Source organism: Anas acuta, chromosome W (genome assembly GCF_963932015.1).
Source record: "Anas acuta chromosome W, bAnaAcu1.1, whole genome shotgun sequence".
In the NCBI taxonomy this organism is placed as follows: Eukaryota; Metazoa; Chordata; class Aves; order Anseriformes; family Anatidae; genus Anas; species Anas acuta.
In genome coordinates, this window is record NC_089016.1 from 14,554,594 (window position 1) to 14,573,323 (window position 18,730).

Genomic DNA, 18,730 nt, shown 5'->3' on the forward strand with positions numbered 1-18,730 from the left:
TTAAAGAGTTGAAAAAAAAATTGTACATATATGGTATAGAGGAGCATTGAGTAGCTTGTGAACCTGTAGTATTCAGCCAATGAGGAAACAGGGGAGGTGATCAGGTGTCGGGTAATAGGGAATAAAAGGTTATGATTTGTTTACTAAAAGGTGCTCCTGATTGACAGGACGCCCGCCATTGCAATCACTAATAAAATAGCTTCACAGAAGATGCTGTCTGAAGAAAAAGTTATTTGAGATTTTTCTTACAGTTTGGGGGCTCTTCCAGGATCTTGTCACCTGCCGAAGATTTCTTGCCACCACAGACAGGAAGGTGCACTCCACTGATTTCAGCAGTCCTGTCAGTGGTGGTGGGTTGTCTCAGTACAGATGGCAAAGGACTGAGACTGTTAATCTGAAGACAGGCTCTATGAAGTTCTGGGGAGAACGGAGGCCAGCACTGACATACACAGACACAGCCCAGATATAGTTCAGACTGAATTGGGAACAGGCACTGGGATTACTGCTGATAACCCGGACTGAGAAGCCGTGCACAGACCGAGGTAAGGGAAACTTTACCATATCTTGCCTCAGGTTGGATTCAGGGAAACTCCTGTGGAGTGTGAATGAGATGCACTTATAGTGCAAAGCGATCATGGAGTCCAGATCTGCAAGGCTCTGTAGTCCTGTGAGGGGATGAACGAAATCCCCTCGGCCGGAGAGGGACGAAGTGAAAGAGAGGAGTGAAAGAGAGTCTCGAGGGTTTGGGGCCCTTAGTTGTATGGTACCCTGAGCACAGTGAAGTGAGGTGCTTGGCAGTATACCCCACCTCTGTCCTCATCCTAGGTGAAGCATGTGATACCCTGTGGGTGGTAAAGTCCACAGCAGCACGTCAGGAAGAGCTGGGGATTAAGGGTTCCAAGAGTCAGCAGGGTGGGGTTGGAGACCCTGGAATTGTGCCTAAAGATAGTCCTTTGGAGAGAATGATAAGGATTTGGAAAAACAACCCAAAAACTAGGAAAAAAGATTAAAAAATGGTTTGATATTGTGTAATTATCTGGCCTAAAAAGCTAATAAAAGGAACTTCAGTATTTTGGCCAAATACTTTGGCCAAAAAACGGGTCTGATGAAAATTCAGGCTTGAAATGTATATGTAAACAATAAGGTTTTTGGAGGAGTAATCAAGTTATGCTCCCTAAAATCCTGATATTGCACCAGAGGCAGCGGCAGGTGCTCCAGGAGGGGACACAGCAACTGCAGCTGACGCTGTCCCTGGAGAAGTCGCGCCGTGGAGCGTGGATCAGAGCAACTGCTGCTGTCACTGATGCAATATTAGGATTATAGGGAGCATAACTTGGCTCCTTCTCCAAAAAAGGAATCTTATTGTTTACATATAAAGTTAAAGCCTGAATTTTCATCAGACCCATATTTTGGCCAAAATACTGCTGTTTCCTTAATTGGTTCTTTTATCCAGACTGATATACAATATTTAACTATTTTTTTTCTTTTATCATCTCCTCTAATTTTGAGATTATTTTTCCAATTTCTTATCGTTCTTCAGGAAGAACTGTCGGTAGACACTCCCCAAAGGAAATCTCCCTGTCCCCTGGAACCCACATTTTCCCATTTCTCCTAGCCCTTGTCAGTGTGCTGCTACAGAAATTTACCTCCTGCAGGGTACCACGCAGTAAAATTCCAATTCTGGAAAAGTGGGGTGTACTGCCAAGCACTTTACCGTGCAAGGGGTACCGCACAACAAATTTCCCGAGACTCTTCCTTTCTCTCCCTTATCTCACGCTTTTTCCGTTTTCGGCAGTTGCCCTGGTTTCAGTTAGAACAGAATTAATTTTCTTCCTAGTAGCTGGTGGAATGCTGTGTTTTGGCTTAGGATGAGAAGAGTGCTGATAACACCCCAATGCTTTAATTGTTGCAGAGCAGTGCTTATACCAAGCCAAGGACATCTCAGCCTTTTGCTCTGTCCTGCCAACAGGCAGGCTGGGGGTGCAGTAAGAGCTGGGAGGAGACAGACCCAGGAGAGGTGACCCAAACTAGCCAAAGGGGTATTCCATACCATCTGACGTCATGCTAAATAATATATAGGGGTGGCTAGCCGGGGGGAGGGGGCCGGACTGCTCGGGGTTAGGCTGGGCATCGGTCAGCGGGTGGTGAGCAATTGCATTGTGCATCACTTGTTTGTACATACTATTATTACTTACCTATTATCACCATTGTATTATTATTATTTGTCCTGGTTTCAGTTAGAATTAATTTTCTTCCTAGTAGCTGGTGGAATGCTGTGTTTTGGCTTAGGATGAGAAGAGTGCTGATAACACCCCGATGCTTTAATTGTTGCAGAGCAGTGCTTATACTAAGCCAAGGACATCTCAGCCTTTTGCTCTGTCCTGCCAACGGGCAGGCTGGGGGTGCAGTAAGAGCTGGGAGGGGACAGACCCAGGACAGGTGACCCAAACTAGCCAAAGGAGTATTCCATACCATCTGACGTCATGCTAAACAATATATAGGGGTGGCTAGCCGGGGGGAGGGGGCCGGACTGCTCGGGGTTAGGCTGGGCATCGGTCAGCGAGTGGTGAGCAATTGCATTGTGCATCACTTGTTTGTACATACTATTATTACTTTCGTATTATCACCATTGTATCATTATTATTATTATTGTTATTATTATTTTGTTATTATTATTTTCCTGTCTTATTAAACTGTCTTTATCTCAACTCACGGGCTTCACTTTCCATTTCTCTCCCCCGTCCCAGAGAGGGAGGGGGGAGGGTGAGCGAACGGCTGCGTGGTGTTTAGCTGCCGGCCGGGTTAAACCACGACAGCCGTGCAGCTCGCGGAGCTACAGAACCGCAGATAAGAACTCCACACTCGCTTCGTACAAAAGTAGGTGTCAATCACACATCACACAGAGTCTCACCTGACCCCCAAGGCAATACTTAATATTTCTTACCTTGGTCTGTGCACAGAGTTACCAGATCAATTCTTGAACTTGGAGTGCCTACCTTCTTCCCTTCTCCACTACTTCATGGATCATGCCTCTTTAACCAGTCTCGGGCCCAGTGCAGGGAAGAGGTGGAAGAGAGTAGATGTGGGAAGATGCCCCCAGCTTGTTTCTCACTGCTCCAGCCCATCAGCAATAGGTAATAAATTTTATTAATTTTCCTATGTGCAGTCTGCTTTACCCGTGTTATAAATGAAGTCTCAACTCAATCTGAATTTAGTAATATTTATAAAAGGAATATTTATAAAAGGTACAAAAGACAAGTAAGCAGCGCTGGGTGCGCAGGGAGTCTACGCTCTATCAACACACACACATGAACATCAAACATTCGAAATACATAGAACATTGTTTTTACATAAAAAACATGAGTACGCCTATACATATGTACAATCAGAAAAGGTAACAAACAATCCTTTAAGTTCCATGACTGTTGGGAATTGGCACAAAGGGCGTGGACATGAGTCCGTGGAACAACTGTTCGATCTGAGCTTCCTTTAAGCAACCAGGAGTAGGCCTCAGCAAATCCCATGGCCTGCTGTAGCTGAGCAAACCAAGCTACCAGGGCAACTATGAGAAGTTCCCACAACAGTGTTCCCACGTCATCCAATTGAGGAACTCAGAAAAATATTGTTACCAGCAGCTGGCTTCAAGGACAAGGTCTATGTGACTGCTAATCACAAGGGTTGTTTTTTCTTGCAGGTGGGGTTGTTTTCTTCTAGTTGTTTGTCTGAGTGCTTTTGACCAATAATCTATCTTCCTCCCCACCTAAACAAACTAGTGTCCACCGACCAAAAGAGAACACTTGGGAGAAACTTTCTGAAAAGGTTCACCAACTTGAAGAGAGATTATTCTCCTCCGCACCTGTACAAAGCAGTGTCTCAGCTGTCAGGGGCAGGCGTTCACCTACACAAGGAAGACGATATGGTGGGTACTCACCCCGTGCCACCCTGTGGTTTTACTTACGAGACCATGGAGAGGACATGAGAAAATGGGATGGAAAATCTACCGCGACCCTAGAGGCACGGGTACGTGAGTTGCAAAAGAAAACAATCAGGAAAAAGGGATTCTCCGAAAAGTTTGCTGCTCCAACTTCCAGCAGACAGTCCTTCAAACACAGAAACGAAGAAGATTCTGACCAGGATTAGGGGGGCCCTGCCTCCAGCCAGGGGGAGGAAAGGGACAATCGAGTTTATTGGACTGTGTGGATTCGATGGCCTGGCACATCACGCGCACAGAAGTATAAGGCTTTAGTAGACACCGGTGCACAATGTACTATAATGCCATCGAGCTATAAAGGACCAGAGCCCATCTATATTTGTGGAGTGACAGGGGGATCTCAGCAGTTGACTGTATTGGAGGCTGAAGTGAATCTGACTGGGAATGAGTGGGAAAAGCACCGCATTGTGACTGGCCCGGATGCTCCATGTATCCTTGGCATAGACTATCTTAGAAGAGGATATTGCAAGGACCCAAAAGGGTTCCGGTGGGCTTTTGGTATAGCTGCCTTAGAGACAGAGGGCATTAAACAATTATCTACCTTGCCTGGTCTCTCAGAGGACCACTCTGTTGTGGGGTTGCTGAGGGTCGAAGAACAGCAAGTGCCAATCGCTACCACAACTGTGCACCGGCGGCAATATCGCACCAACCGAGACTCCCTGATTCCCATCCATAAGCTAATTCGTCAATTGGAGAGCCAAGGAGTGATCAGCAAGACCCATTCACCTTTCAATAGTCCCATATGGACAGTGCGAAAGTCTAATGGCGAGTGGAGACTAACAGTGGACTATCACGGCCTGAACGAAGTCACGCCACCACTGAGTGCTGCAGTGCCGGACATGCTGGATCTTCAGTATGAACTTGAATCGAAGGCAGCCAAGTGGTACGCCACAATTGATATCGCTAATGCATTTTTCTCCATCCCTCTAGCAGCAGAGTGCAGGCCACAATTTGCCTTCACTTGGAGGGGAGTCCAATATACTTGGAATCGGCTGCCCCAGGGGTGGAAACACAGCCCTACCATTTGCCATGGACTGATCCAGTCTGCGCTAGAGCAGGGGGAAGCTCCTGAACATCTGCAGTACATCGATGACATCATTGTGTGGGGTGACACAGCAGAGGAAGTTTTCGAGAAAGGGAAGAAAATAGTCCAAATCCTTCTGAAAGCCGGTTTTGCCATAAAACAAAATAAAGTCAAAGGACCTGCACGAGAGATCCAGTTTTTAGGAATAAAATGGCAAGATGGACGTTGTCAAATCCCAATGGATGTGATCAACAAAATAACAGCTATGTCTCCACCAACTAGCAAAAAAGAAACACAGACTTTCCTAGGTGTTGTGGGGTTTTGGAGAATGCACATCCCAAATTACAGTCTGATTGTAAACCCACTCTACCAAGTAACCCGTAAGAAGAATGAGTTTGAATGGGGCCCTGAACAACGACAAGCCTTTGAACAAATCAAGCAGGAAATAGTCCATGCAGTAGCCCTTGGGCCAGTTCGAACAGGACCAGATGTAAAGAATGTGCTCTACACTGCAGCCGGGGAGAAAGGCCCCACCTGGAGCCTCTGGCAGAAAGAACCTGGGGAAACTCGAGGTCGGCCCCTGGGGTTTTGGAGTCAGGGATACAGAGGATCTGAGGCCCGCTATACTCCAACTGAAAAGGAGATATTGGCAGCATATGAAGGAGTTCGATCTGCTTCGGAGGTGGTCGGTACTGAAGCACAGCTCCTCCTAGCACCCCGATTGCCGGTACTAGGCTGGATGTTCAAAGGAAGGGTCCCCTCTACACATCATGCAACTGATGCTACATGGAGCAAGTGGGTTGCACTGATTACTCAGTGGGCTCGAATAGGAAACCCCAGTCGCCCAGGAATATTGGAAGTGATCATGGACTGGCCAGAAGGCAAATACTTTGGGATATCATCAGAGGATGAGGTGGGTTGTGCTGAAGAAGCCCCACTGTACAACCAGTTGCCAGAGAATGAAAAGAAATATGCCCTGTTCACTGATGGGTCCTGTCGTATTGTGGGGAAGCATCGGAGATGGAAGGCTGCTGTATGGAGTCCTACGCGACGAGTTGCAGAAGCTGCTGAGGGAGAAGGTGAATCGAGTCAGTTTGCAGAAGTGAAAGCCATTCAGCTGGCTTTAGACATTGCTGAACGAGAAAAATGGCCAGTTTTCTATCTCTACACCGATTCATGGATGGTAGCAAATGCCCTGTGGGGATGGTTACAGCAATGGAAGCAAAACAACTGGCAGCGTAGGGGCAAACCCATCTGGGCTGCTGCATTGTGGCAAGATATTGCTGCTCGGGTAGAGAACCTGGCTGTGAAAGTACGCCACGTAGATGCTCATGTGCCCAAGAATCGGGCTACTGAAGAACATCAAAACAACCAGCAGGTGGATCAGGCTGCTAAGATTGAAGTAGCTCAGGTGGACCTTGATTGGCAGCATAAAGGTGAATTATTTATAGCCCGATGGGCCCATGACACCTCAGGCCATCAAGGCAGAGATGCAACATACAGATGGGCTCGTGATCGAGGGGTGGACCTGACCGTGGACAATATAGCGCAGATTATTCATGATTCATGTGAAAGATGTGTTGCAATCAAGCAAGCCAAACGGTCAAAGCCTCTTTGGTATGGAGGACGATGGCTGAAATATAAATATGGAGAGGCCTGGCAGATTGATTACATCACACTCCCTCAAACTCGCAATGGCAAGCGCCACGTACTTACAATGGTGGAAGCAACCACCGGATGGCTGGAAACATATCCTGTGCCTCATGCCACCGCCCGGAACACCATCCTGGGCCTTGGAAAGCAAGTCCTATGGCGACATGGCACCCCAGAAAGAATAGAGTCAGACATTGGGACTCACTTCCGAAACAACCTTATAGACACTTGGGCCAAAGAACATGGTATTGAATGGGTGTATCACATCCCCTATCATGCACCAGCCTCCGGGAAAGTTGAACGATACAATGGCCTGTTAAAGACTACCTTGAAAGCAATGGGCGCTGGGACGTTCAAAAACTGGGATACGCATTTGGCAAAGGCCACCTGGTTAGTCAATACTAGGGGATCTACCAACTGAGCTGGACCTGCCCAATCAAACCTGTTACGTACTGTAGATGGGGATAAAGTTCCTGTAGTGCATGTAAAAAATATGCTGGGTAAAACAGTCTGGGCTACTCCTGCCTCAGGAAAAGGCAAACCTATTTGTGGAATTGTTTTCGCTCAGGGACCTGGATACACTTGGTGGGTGATGCAAAAGAACGGAGAGGTGCGGTGTGTACCTCAAGGAGATTTAATACTGGGTGAGAATAGCCCATGAACTGAATTGTACCATGTTAAATAGTATATTATACTGTATGTTATCACTACCATGATTACTATAGGTGACTAATTAGAATGTATGGAAAAGAGTGTAACCTGAGCATGACATAAATGGTAGGGAATAAGGGGTGGATAGATGTCCTGGTTTCAGTTAGAATTAATTTTCTTCCTAGTAGCTGGTAGAATGCTGTGTTTTGGCTTAGGATGAGAAGAGTGCTGATAACACCCCGATGCTTTAATTGTTGCAGAGCAGTGCTTATACTAAGCCAAGGACATCTCAGCCTTTTGCTCTGTCCTGCCAACGGGCAGGCTGGGGGTGCAGTAAGAGCTGGGAGGGGACAGACCCAGGACAGGTGACCCAAACTAGCCAAAGGGGTATTCCAAACCATCTGACGTCATGCTAAACAATATATAGGGGTGGCTAGCCGGGGGGAGGGGGCCGGACTGCTCGGGGTTAGGCTGGGCATCGGTCAGCGAGTGGTGAGCAATTGCATTGTGCATCACTTGTTTGTACATACTATAATTACTTTCGTATTATCACCATTGTATCATTATTATTATTATTGTTATTATTATTTTGTTATTATTATTTTCCTGTCTTATTAAACTGTCTTTATCTCAACTCACGGGCTTCACTTTCCATTTCTCTCCCCCGTCCCAGAGAGGGAGGGGGGAGGGTGAGCGAACGGCTGCGTGGTGTTTAGCTGCCGGCCGGGTTAAACCACGACAGTCTTTTTGGCGCCCAACGTGGGGCTCGAAAGGTTGAGATAACGGCAGATCTGATCAGAGTGTGTTAAACTAAAATTGGTGTAAGGATTAGACCTGCTTAATAGTCACTTGTCATGATGCTGATTGCTTTAATCTCAACTCTGCTGCGCCTGTTTTCCAAATTGAGTATTATAGTACATTATTTTCCGTATTTGCTCTCTGTCGTGTTGTTTATCCTCTCCGGGCCCTGGTTTCAGATCATTATGGTACTGAGTGTTATAGCAATGGCTTATGAGACGATAAGATATCTGGTCATGACTCTAACCTGGTATTTATACTCAGTAACATCGTGGACTCTGTACTTTGGAAACAGTATCTTGGGAACTATTAGCAATTATACCTATTGTTTTTCTCCATTAGAGAGTCAATCTGTGGAGGGGAAAGGGGAAGATATTTTTTCTTACTTGATTACTCTCCCTTTCTCCTTCACCACCCCTGTATCCTCCTGGATCACTCTGCCTTCCTCCTTCACCACCCTCTTATCCCCTGGGCTTGTCACAATAGCTCTCCAAGATATTGAATATTCTTGGGATACTCAGACTACCATAGTCTTGTTGTTCTGCCTCCTGAATGCACTTCAGATTCTGCTTAAAGTTAAACAACTACTTAGGAAGCTCATCCTGAGATCTGCCCGGAGGCAGTATAGTTGTGGGTGGCAGGGAGTATGGGTGGATATGGGCAGGCATCTAGAGCAGTTGGCACCCCCAGTGTTTTGGAAATTCACCCCTGAACAATGGCAAAATCCTCAAAAACTGGCAGAATGCTTGAAAAAAAGGTGTCATGATTCTGGCAGTTTCAAAGTAACACAAATCATTGTAACGTGCTGGGGCCTGGCTCATGCCTATCGAGCTGCCATTGATACTGCTATCAACTTAGTGACAGACCCTGCGGCCACTCCAAGCCCTGTGACAGATCCAACGGCCACTGTGACCCCTACGGTGGACTCTGCAGCCGCTCCAGTCCCAGCTCCTGCAGCTGCTCCAGTTCAAGCTCCTGCAGCCACTCCAGTCCCAGCTCCTGCAGCCGCTCCAGTCCCAGCTCCTGCAGCTGCTGCAGCTCCAGCTCCTGCAGCCGCTCCAGCTCCAGCTCCTGCCGCTACTCCAGTCCCAGCTCCTGCAGCCGCTCCAGCTCCTGCAGCCGCTCCAGCTCCTGTGGCCGTGTCAGAGAAACGAGCTGTAGCAGTGCAAGTTGACCCTGCAGAGGGTATTCCAATCCCTGTAACGGGGTCAGAGAAACGAGCTGTAGCAGTGCAAGTTGACCCTGCAAAGGGTATTTCAACCCCTGTAACGGGGTCAGAGAAACGAGCTGTAGCAGTGCAAGTTGACTCTGCAGAGGGTATGCCAACCTCTGTGGCAGACCCTGTAACAAAGTCAGAGAAACGAGCAGTAGCAGTGCAAGCTGCCCCTGTAGAGAAGGTGAAAAAATGGTATAGAGATTCAGGTCGTTTAGAACGCAGAGAGTCTTCTGCCAATCCAGGTAAGGCTTCTGCCAAATCTAGGTATAGAGATGACGAAGATGACGACGACGCTGGGCCATCAAGGATTCAGGAGGAGGAAGATGAGGATGTCGAAAAAGCAACAGTAACTGCCCGAAGCCTAAACGAGCGCGAGCTACGAGATGTGCGAAAAGATTTTGGTCGCTGTATAGGTGAGCAGCTTGTCACCTGGCTGCTCCGGTGCTGGGACTCTGGAGCCAATTGTGTGGAATTAGACGACAGGGAAGCCAAGCGGCTGGGATCCCTTGCTCGAGATGCCGGCATTGACAAAGCAATTGCAGATGGAGCACAATCCACCAGCCTCTGGAGGCGTCTCCTCTCAGCTGTGAGGGAAAGGTATCCCTTCAAGGAAGAACTTTTATGTCTACCAGGCAAGTGGACCACTATGGAGAAGGGAATCCAGTACCTGAGGGAATTAGCCGTACGGGAAGTGATTTATGAGGATCCAGACCTCAGACAAACATCCAAAGATCCAGATGAAGTCAAGTGTACACGACCCATGTGGCGGAAGTTTGTACGGAGTGCACCATCATCATATGCCAGCTCATTGGCAATAATGGCCTGGAAAGAGGATGAGGAACCCACAGTGGATGAAGCGGCTAAACAACTCCGGCAGTACGAAGAAAGTCTCTCCTCTTCCTTACAGGCCTGCCTCTCAGCTGTGGAGAAACTTTCTGAAGAGGTCCACCAACTTAAAGAGAATCTATCTTCCTCCCCACCTGAACCAACCAGTGTCCACCGACCAAAAGAGAACGCCTGGGAGAAACTTTCTGAAAAGGTTCACCAACTTGAAGAGAGATTATACTCCTCCGTACCTGTACAAAGCAGTGTCTCAGCTGTCAGGGGTAGGCGTTCACCCACACGAGGAAGACGATATGGTGGGTACTCACCCCGTGCCACCCTGTGGTTTTACTTACGAGACCATGGAGAGGACATGAGTTCTGGACGATGGCATTGAGTGCACCCTCAGTAAGTTCGCAGATGACACCAAGTTAGGTGCGTGTGTCGATCTGCTCGAGGGTAGGAAGGCTCTGCAGGAGGATCTGGATAGGCTGCACCGATGGGCTGAGGTCAACTGTATGAAGTTCAACAAGGCCAAGTGCCGGGTCCTGCACCTGGGACGCAATAACCCCAAGCAGAACTACAGGCTGGGAGAGGAATGGTTGGAGAGCTGCCAGGCAGAGAAGGACCTGGGAGTGATGGTGGACAGTCGGCTGAATATGAGCCAGCAGTGTGCTCAGGTGGCCAAGAAGGCCAACGGCATCCTGGCTTGTATCAGAAACAGTGTGACCAGCAGGGCTAGGGAGGTGATCGTCCCCCTGTACTCGGCTCTGGTGAGGCCGCACCTCGAGTACTGTGTTCAGTTTTGGGCCCCTCGCTACAAGAAGGACATCGAGGTGCTTGAGCGGGTCCAAAGAAGGGCGACGAAGCTGGTGAGGGGCCTGGAGAGCAAGTCCTACGAGGAGCGGCTGAAGGAGCTGGGCTTGTTCAGCCTAGAGAAGAGGAGGCTCAAGGGCGACCTTATCGCACTCTACAGATACCTTAAAGGAGGCTGTAGTGAGGTGGGGGTTGGCCTGTTCTCCCATGTGCCTGGTGACAGGACGAGGGGGAATGGGCTAAAGTTACGCCAGGGGAGTTTTAGGTTAGATGTTAGGAAGAATTTCTTTACTGAAAGGGTTGTTAGGCACTGGAACGGGCTGCCCAGGGAGGTGGTGGAGTCACCATCCCTGGAAGTCTTCAAAAGACGTTTAGATGTAGAGCTTAGGGATATGGTTTAGTGGGTACTGTTAGTGTTAGGTCAGAGGTTGGACTCGATGATCTTGAGGTCTCTTCCAACCTAGAAATTCTGTGATTCTGTGATTTGGAAAGAACGTGGATTGCTGACCGCACAGGGAAAACAGATAAAACACACTGAAGAAATTTTAAAATTGTTAGAGGCTGTAAAAAAAAACAGAAAAGGTAGCTATCATGCATTGTCGGGGACACCAAAAGGGAAACGCTGATTTTGAAATTGGAAATCGATTGGCAGATCAGGAGGCTAAGTGGGCAGCTGAAATAACTGAGGTGAAGGCATTGTCTTTGATACCAGACAGTAAAATCCAAACTATATACATGAACCAAAAAGCCAAATTATACAAAAAAAAAGGACTTAAAATTAAATGAAGATTTGAAAGGTAAAATGAAACCAGATGGATGGGTATATTTAAAAGATAACCATGTAATAATACCCTCTAATTTGACATGGCCCATAGTTCTTACAGAACACAATAAAACATATTGGGGAGAACAAGTAACTCAACAATGTAGCATCTGTTTACGCAATAACCCCAATACCAAGAATAGAATAAAATTTGGAATAATCGGTAAAGGAAATTATCTGGGACAACAGTGGTAAATTGATTTTTTCAGAACTTCCTAGAAAAGGGGGGTATTGTTATTTACTGGTTCTGACTGACACGTTTTCAGGATGGCCTGAAGCTTTTCCTTGTCAAACGCGGAAAAAGGAATTGCGGAGAGACGCGGAATCGCGGAGAGACGCGGAAAAGGGAATCGCGGAGAGACGCGGAATCACGGGGGGACGCGGAAAAAGGAATCGCGGAGAGACGCGGGAAATTTGCAGTAATCGCATGAAATTGAAGTAATCGCGGTGCGATGCGGGACATCCGAGATCGAGTTGCTACGGGAGACCAGAGGCATCAGTGGACAACGGCAGCCGACCCTCACCGTGTGGCGAGTCGGCACATAGCAGAGGGACTGACATCAGGACCCTGCAGCCCGTCTGACGTGACCATGGAGGCAGCGGCGGCTGTGCTACTTCTCTCTGGCATTCTTGTTATAAGAGGTTTATCTTGCAATGCAAAAAAGACTATTCATCCCCAGATCGGTGTTATAACTACGTTTCTGGATAACATTCCGTGGGGTTGCCACATTCTATGGATTACTAGTGACAATTTAGCTCTATTGTGGAGCAGGAGTGCAGAGGCGCAGATTACACTGCCAAATGCCCACCGGCAGGCTCGTTCACAAACAGCTTCTAAGGTTGCAGCTGGCACAGCCTGCAGCTGTATAGCAGACGTTACACTCTCTTTCCTAACTAGTAATCATGTGTCTCATCCATTTGTGGTGAATGGTCAGTGGCAAAAAGAAAAGGGGGAGAGTAAGGGGCGACAAAGACAGAAACGGTACCAGGAGGATGCCACTGACATGGGTAATAGGAGTAGTATACGTGACACAGGTGCAGGGTGGCGGCAGGCGCTGCCGCGCTGTGGGGCATTCTGCCTGCTGCTCGCCCTCACCTGCCTGTGCACTGCTGCCGACAGTGCTAGAGCAAAATGTGAAGAATCCTAGTTCCCATGTAGTAATGGATGCTGTATTCCTTTACTCTGGAAATGTGATGGTGATGAAGACTGCTCAGATGGCAGTGATGAGAGTGCTTGTGTGAAGAAGACGTGTGCTGAATCTTTGTGTGCAACAGTGGTCAGTGTGTGCCAAACAGATGGCAGTGTGATGGGGATCCGGACTGTGAAGATGGGTCTGACGAGAGTGCTGAGCTGTGTCATATGAGAACATGTCGGGTAAATGAAATCAGCTGTGGTCCTCAGTCGACCCAGTGTATCCCAGTGTCGTGGAAATGTGATGGTGAAAAGGACTGTGACAGTAGAGAAGATGAAGAGAATTGTGGCAACGTGACTTGTAGTGCAGCAGAGTCCACATGCAGTAGTGGACAATGTATTTCCAAAAGCTTTGTCTGCAATGGTCAAGGTGACTGCTCCAACCACTCGGATGAATCTTTGGAGCAGTGTGGCCACCAGCCTGCAACTCTGGTGAAGTGTTCTGTGAGTGAGGTGCAGTGCGGCTCAGGTGAAAAAGACTGTGACAGAGATCCTGATTGCAAGGATGGAAGTGATGAAATTAACTGCCCTTCTTGGACCTGCAGGCCAGACCAGTTCAGATGTGTAGATGGGAACTGTGTCCATGGGAGTAGGCAGTGCAATGGTGTGAGAGACTGTCTGGATGGCACTGATGAAGCAAACTGTAACAATGTTATTCAGTGTTCTGGACCTTGCAAATTCAAGTGCAGAAGTGGAGAATGCATAGATATCAATAAAGTGTGTAACCGGCAGAGAGACTGCAAGGACTGGGGTGATGAGCCCCTGAAGGAATGCAACAAAAATGAATGTGACTGTCCAGCTGGGTTTGAGTTTGTAGACAAGAGAAACTGTGGAGACATTGATGAATGCCAAAACCCTGGTATCTGTAGTCAAATCTGTATCAACCTGAAAGGTGGCTACAAATGTGAACGTAGCCATGGCTATCAGATGAATCCTGCTACAGGAACCTGGAAAGGGCCATACTGGTACAAAAACACAAATAACACCTGTGATTACAATGACGCTGCTAAGCAGGGTTTAGGGGTTTATAGCATGGAGACAAGGTGTAACAACGACAGTGTTTGGAACAATTGTGCAGCTTTGGCCTTACCTCCTGATGTGCTTCTGATTTGTGGGGATGGGGCCTGGCAAGGTATCCCTGCAAATGCTATCAGATGTCCATGTTACTTAGATGAACTCATTGTATTTGCTCCTAGCTTGTTACAGTTGCGTGAGATCACCAGACATAAATGGGCATTGCTTGCATCGGATTGCAATGATAATGTTGAATTGTGTGGGGTTGCAGCTAGAGCGGCATTAGCAATTTCAGTGCCTGGAGTGGCATCTGCGGCCGCACGTAACAACTTAGAAAAATTGGTATGCTGGGCCGAGAGGCAAGCCTATGCCATGACAGAGATACTTGAGGAGATGTTACCAGATCAAAATAGTCTGCGACATCTGCTTTTACAGGATCAAGCTGCTATTGACATCTTGCTTTTGGCTCAAAGGAATGGGTGTGAGGACTTTAAGGGAATGTACTGTTTAAACCTTTCTGATCATAATGAGTCAATTCACAAATCCATTACTTTCCTGAAAGAGCACGTGAGAAAGATTCAATATGGTATCAATCCTTTCAATCAATGGTTCACTGACTTGTTTGAAACAAAGTGTAGATGGTTGCTGGGTTTAGTCACAAGGGGATTAAGGATTTGGTTTATGGTGGTGGTAATCATCGTTGTGTGTTGTAAGTAGAGCTAAAGAGTTACTTGTAAAACTGCTGTGTCGGGCTTGGTTTGCTCAAAAGAAGAAGGGGGAATTGTTGAGGGATTTCTTGAAACAGCAAAAATCCTATGGCTTGCTGTAGCTGAGCAAACCAAGCTACCAGGGCAACTATGAGAAGTTCCCATGACAGTGTTCCCACATCGCCCAATTGAGGAATTCAGAAAAATATTGTTACCAGTAGCTGGCTTCAAGGACAAGGTCTATGTGACTGCTAATCACAAGGGGTTGTTTTCTTGCAGGTGGGGTTGTTTTCTTCTAGTTGTTTGTCTGAGTGCTTTTGACCAATAATCTTGTGTGAAACGCTGTCCACCCCTGTTAAGTTCACTATAAAAGTTAGGCTATTTGGGCAATAAAATGGAGCATGATCTGACTCTGCTGGTGTCTGTCGTGCTTTTGGCCGTGCTTCCTGCAACAGCTGGGATCAGAATATTTATATGCTTATATAACTAAACTTCAAAAACAATTAAATAAAGTACATAAATTTGTGTTAGGGACCAGGGCTAGAGGGTTGGATCAACCAATACACCCCTTTAAGCCTGGGGATTATATATATATATAAAGACTTTTTTAGGACAACCCCTACAGGAAAAATGGAATGGACTGTATCAAGTGTTGCTGACAACTTACACTGCTATCAAGATTAGAGAACAAGCCGCTTGGATCCATTATTCCCGAGTGAAGAAGGCTCCAGGAGCTCCCTGGAAAGTAACACCAGGTGACGATAAACTGAAACTAAAGCTTAGTCGAACAAAATGAGGACATTATGGTCAGGAGTATTTGGTAATATGGTTGGTAGAAAATTTGTTCATAGAATTGTTTTGTTTCTATGGCTTATAGTTGTAATTGTGATTCAAGAAGGTGCTTCTGCGATAATAGAGAATGGTGGGTGGCCTTGGACTGAAGCCGTAACAACAGAGGATAAGAACTTTAATGGAAAGTTATCAGTCATGGTCATCTGGCGAACAAATGGTAACTATTTATATAAACCATAAGAATGACGAAAATTAGGAGAAAAGTGGACACACCAAAGAACCATAAGGGGATGAAATTAAAATAGGGTACCGAATGATTAATGGAACGGCCTATGAGAAAGTAACGGGGATTTTAGTAAAACCGATTTCCAAAAATGGCAAACGAGAAGGTTGTATTCGCCCAGGTAAATTGGATTACCACAAACTAATAATAGATGCACTTAGTATGGTTCAAGATAATATATTCTTAGCTCTTAGTTGTATGCAAGCACAGTTATGGTTGCAGGCAACGGCTGCCTTGATCATTAGGGAAGGAAGTGAAGGCATTTTTTGGGCAGAAGTCCAAAAGACTGTTTGGGACAATGCTAATGATTTTGAGAAGAAGTTCCAGTCCTTGTGGACCCTGGTAAATTTTACTTATGATCCCATTGTTAACATGGCTACTGCCTTTGTGCTTACTATATGTAATGCCACAGTTTATGTTATTCACCTGATCATTGCAAGACAGTGCTCTATCCTTCGGAGCATAGAACATGGGCACGGATGGAGAATGGGAAATGGCAGTCTGTAAATCTAGAATCATGTGTTACCCGGGAACAACGAGGATTTATTTGTGAAAGCAATACAATTGATGCTCAGGACGTATGTCTTGACACAAGCAAGGTATCTGCCACTTTGAAATTCATCCAAATACTAGTCAAAAGACTGTGCTTGTATATATTGGTCAAGGCTGTGTGTGTTTAAGAACTGCTTGTGATTTTGTAGAAATAGATAAGGAGAATATAACTCTCCATAGCAAAAATCATTCTAACTTCTGTATTTGTAACTTTGTTAGAATCGTCGGGTGTGATTTTCAATATTTGGCACCAGTGGTATCCCACCAGTTGATCGAGTCTAACAACACAATGTATCATAAGTTACTACCTACACCTATTGGGATGAACCTCACACTAGTGAAGCAACTAGTTAAACACCAAGACCTGATTAAAATTTTAAAAGGCATTCATGAAAATGGAGAGAAGACTCTAATCACTGTCCATCATGATACAAAGGAAATAAGCAGAGTTTTGCAAAGAGTGAAACAAGACACAAGTCACAACTGGTGGGATACACTCTTTGGATGGTCGCCAACTGCAACTGGGATTTTGAACACACTGTGTCACCCAATTATTGTTTTATTGATATTAGTTGGTATAAGTTTAATATTGTCTTTTGTAATACTTCTTTGGAACTGGAAATTGTTACAACGAATGTCCATGTTAGCCTCCTTGACAAATGTGCATGGCAAGGTATTGAGGGGTACATATCATAAAGACTGGGAAGAAAATTTTCATATTAAGTAAAAGAATTTACTAGATTTTCCAGAAAAGGGGGGAATGATATTGTATAGACTCACTTTAGAATAGAATAAATCTTGTGGTTAAAAATTAATGAGAACAAAGTAAATGACATCTTGTTATCTGTTGTCCTTCTGTTATGTTGAAGCATCTTGTTATTTGAAAACATCCCGTTGTCTGTTAACCCTCAGTCAGGCTGAGACTTGATATAACTTGAGTCAACTGTATGTTATGTCTTGTTAACTGAGACATCCTGTTATCTGCTGACCCTCAGTTAGGCTGAAAGCCAACTCAGAATTTTTACAGCTTGGAAAACAACTGATTAAGCAAAAGGTGAAAAGTGCATCATGAGGAAGACCTACGGCCTTCCTCCCAAAGACCACTGCCCACACCCAAAGACCCCGGCCCACAGTTCTTGGAAGGCTTTGCGAAAGCGCAAGGACTGATAAGCTAATTAGCATATGAAGCGAGAGTAGGCGGGTTTAGGTAATGACTATGTATAGGCGCTAATAGAATATTCATTGTTTCGCTGTATAAATATGAGATAATTTGTCACTTCGAACATGCAGGATAGGCGGAAAGATCCCCCGTGCATCCAGCGCTGCAATAAAGAATATACTACTTAAGGAAATTTCGGCTTTGATCTTTAAATCACTTGTATTTATTTATTTACTATTCCTTACTAGTTACTGTCCCTTGTTTCAATTTCCACACAAATCTTTTCACTGCAGGTTTTTACGATCTTTTCCTAATCTTCTTTCCAAATGTCCCAGTTCTCTGGGATTAAACTCTTCTTCCCACATACAAACTTTACTATTTCAGATTACTAATGAGGTCCATTCCAATCACAAATCCTCTGGACTTCGGGAAAACACCTGAAGCATTCAGACTTCCATCTTCTAGACAAATATTACCACCTTTTCCACAAAATTTACATTTCAACAGGACCGAATTTCAAGCCGAATACCAATTTTTCTCATGCACTTTGTTAGTAAGCCCATACAAAACAAGGAATCACTCCTGTGCATCCCTCAATATGGGGGTTTAAAAAGGTATTGACGCCTAAAAAAATTCGATCTCCCAGTTCTTAACAAATTCCCAGGGCTCAAGCCCAAACCACCAAAGAAATGACTCTCTCGAGAAAATGGTTGATATTAATAAAGGGGGAGATTTGAGAGTGTGGCCATGGGGGTTGGAAAGCCCCATGGTTGAGATAACATTAGACTCTTAACGATGAGGCCATCAGGAATGTAAAAGAGTTTAGAGGGAACAAAGAAGGGTGATTGAGGTGACAGCTTGCCATCTGGGGTTGCTTGTTCTCCAGCTGGTCTCTTGTTCTCCAGCCCTTAAGGTATGGATGTTTCTGGGTGTTTGCTGTTGTTGTTACATTCAAAGTTGTCTGACCAATGAAAAGTTGTTTTGAAAAGAACTGCTGTGGAGAGAAGAGTATAAGAGGGGAGCCTGCCCTCAAGATTTAAAAAAAAAAAAAAGAGGCAACACAATGTGATGAAATTATGTCATAAATAAAGAAGCAAAAAGAAGGAATGAAAAGGAACAGGCTAGAAGAACAGAGACCAGGATGGGAACAGGCACATTGATCGCCTCATGAAGATAGGTTCGGTCAAACTCAGAAAACTGCTTAAAGAAGCTCGTACAGAAAGTCGCTGGAAATAGA

The 18,730-nt window shown here is 45.8% G+C and overlaps 1 long non-coding RNA gene across 1 annotated transcript in view; it reads left to right on the top strand.

The window, feature by feature from the left end:
• The window catches only part of LOC137846969 (uncharacterized), a 207,103-nt gene extending 188,916 nt beyond the window's left edge, over positions 1-18,187 (top strand). Inside the window, exon 3 of the long non-coding RNA XR_011090683.1 lies at positions 14,987-18,187. This is a non-coding gene — a long non-coding RNA (uncharacterized lncRNA). The remainder of the gene's footprint in view (positions 1-14,986) is intronic.
• Positions 18,188-18,730: the final 543 nt, after the last annotated feature.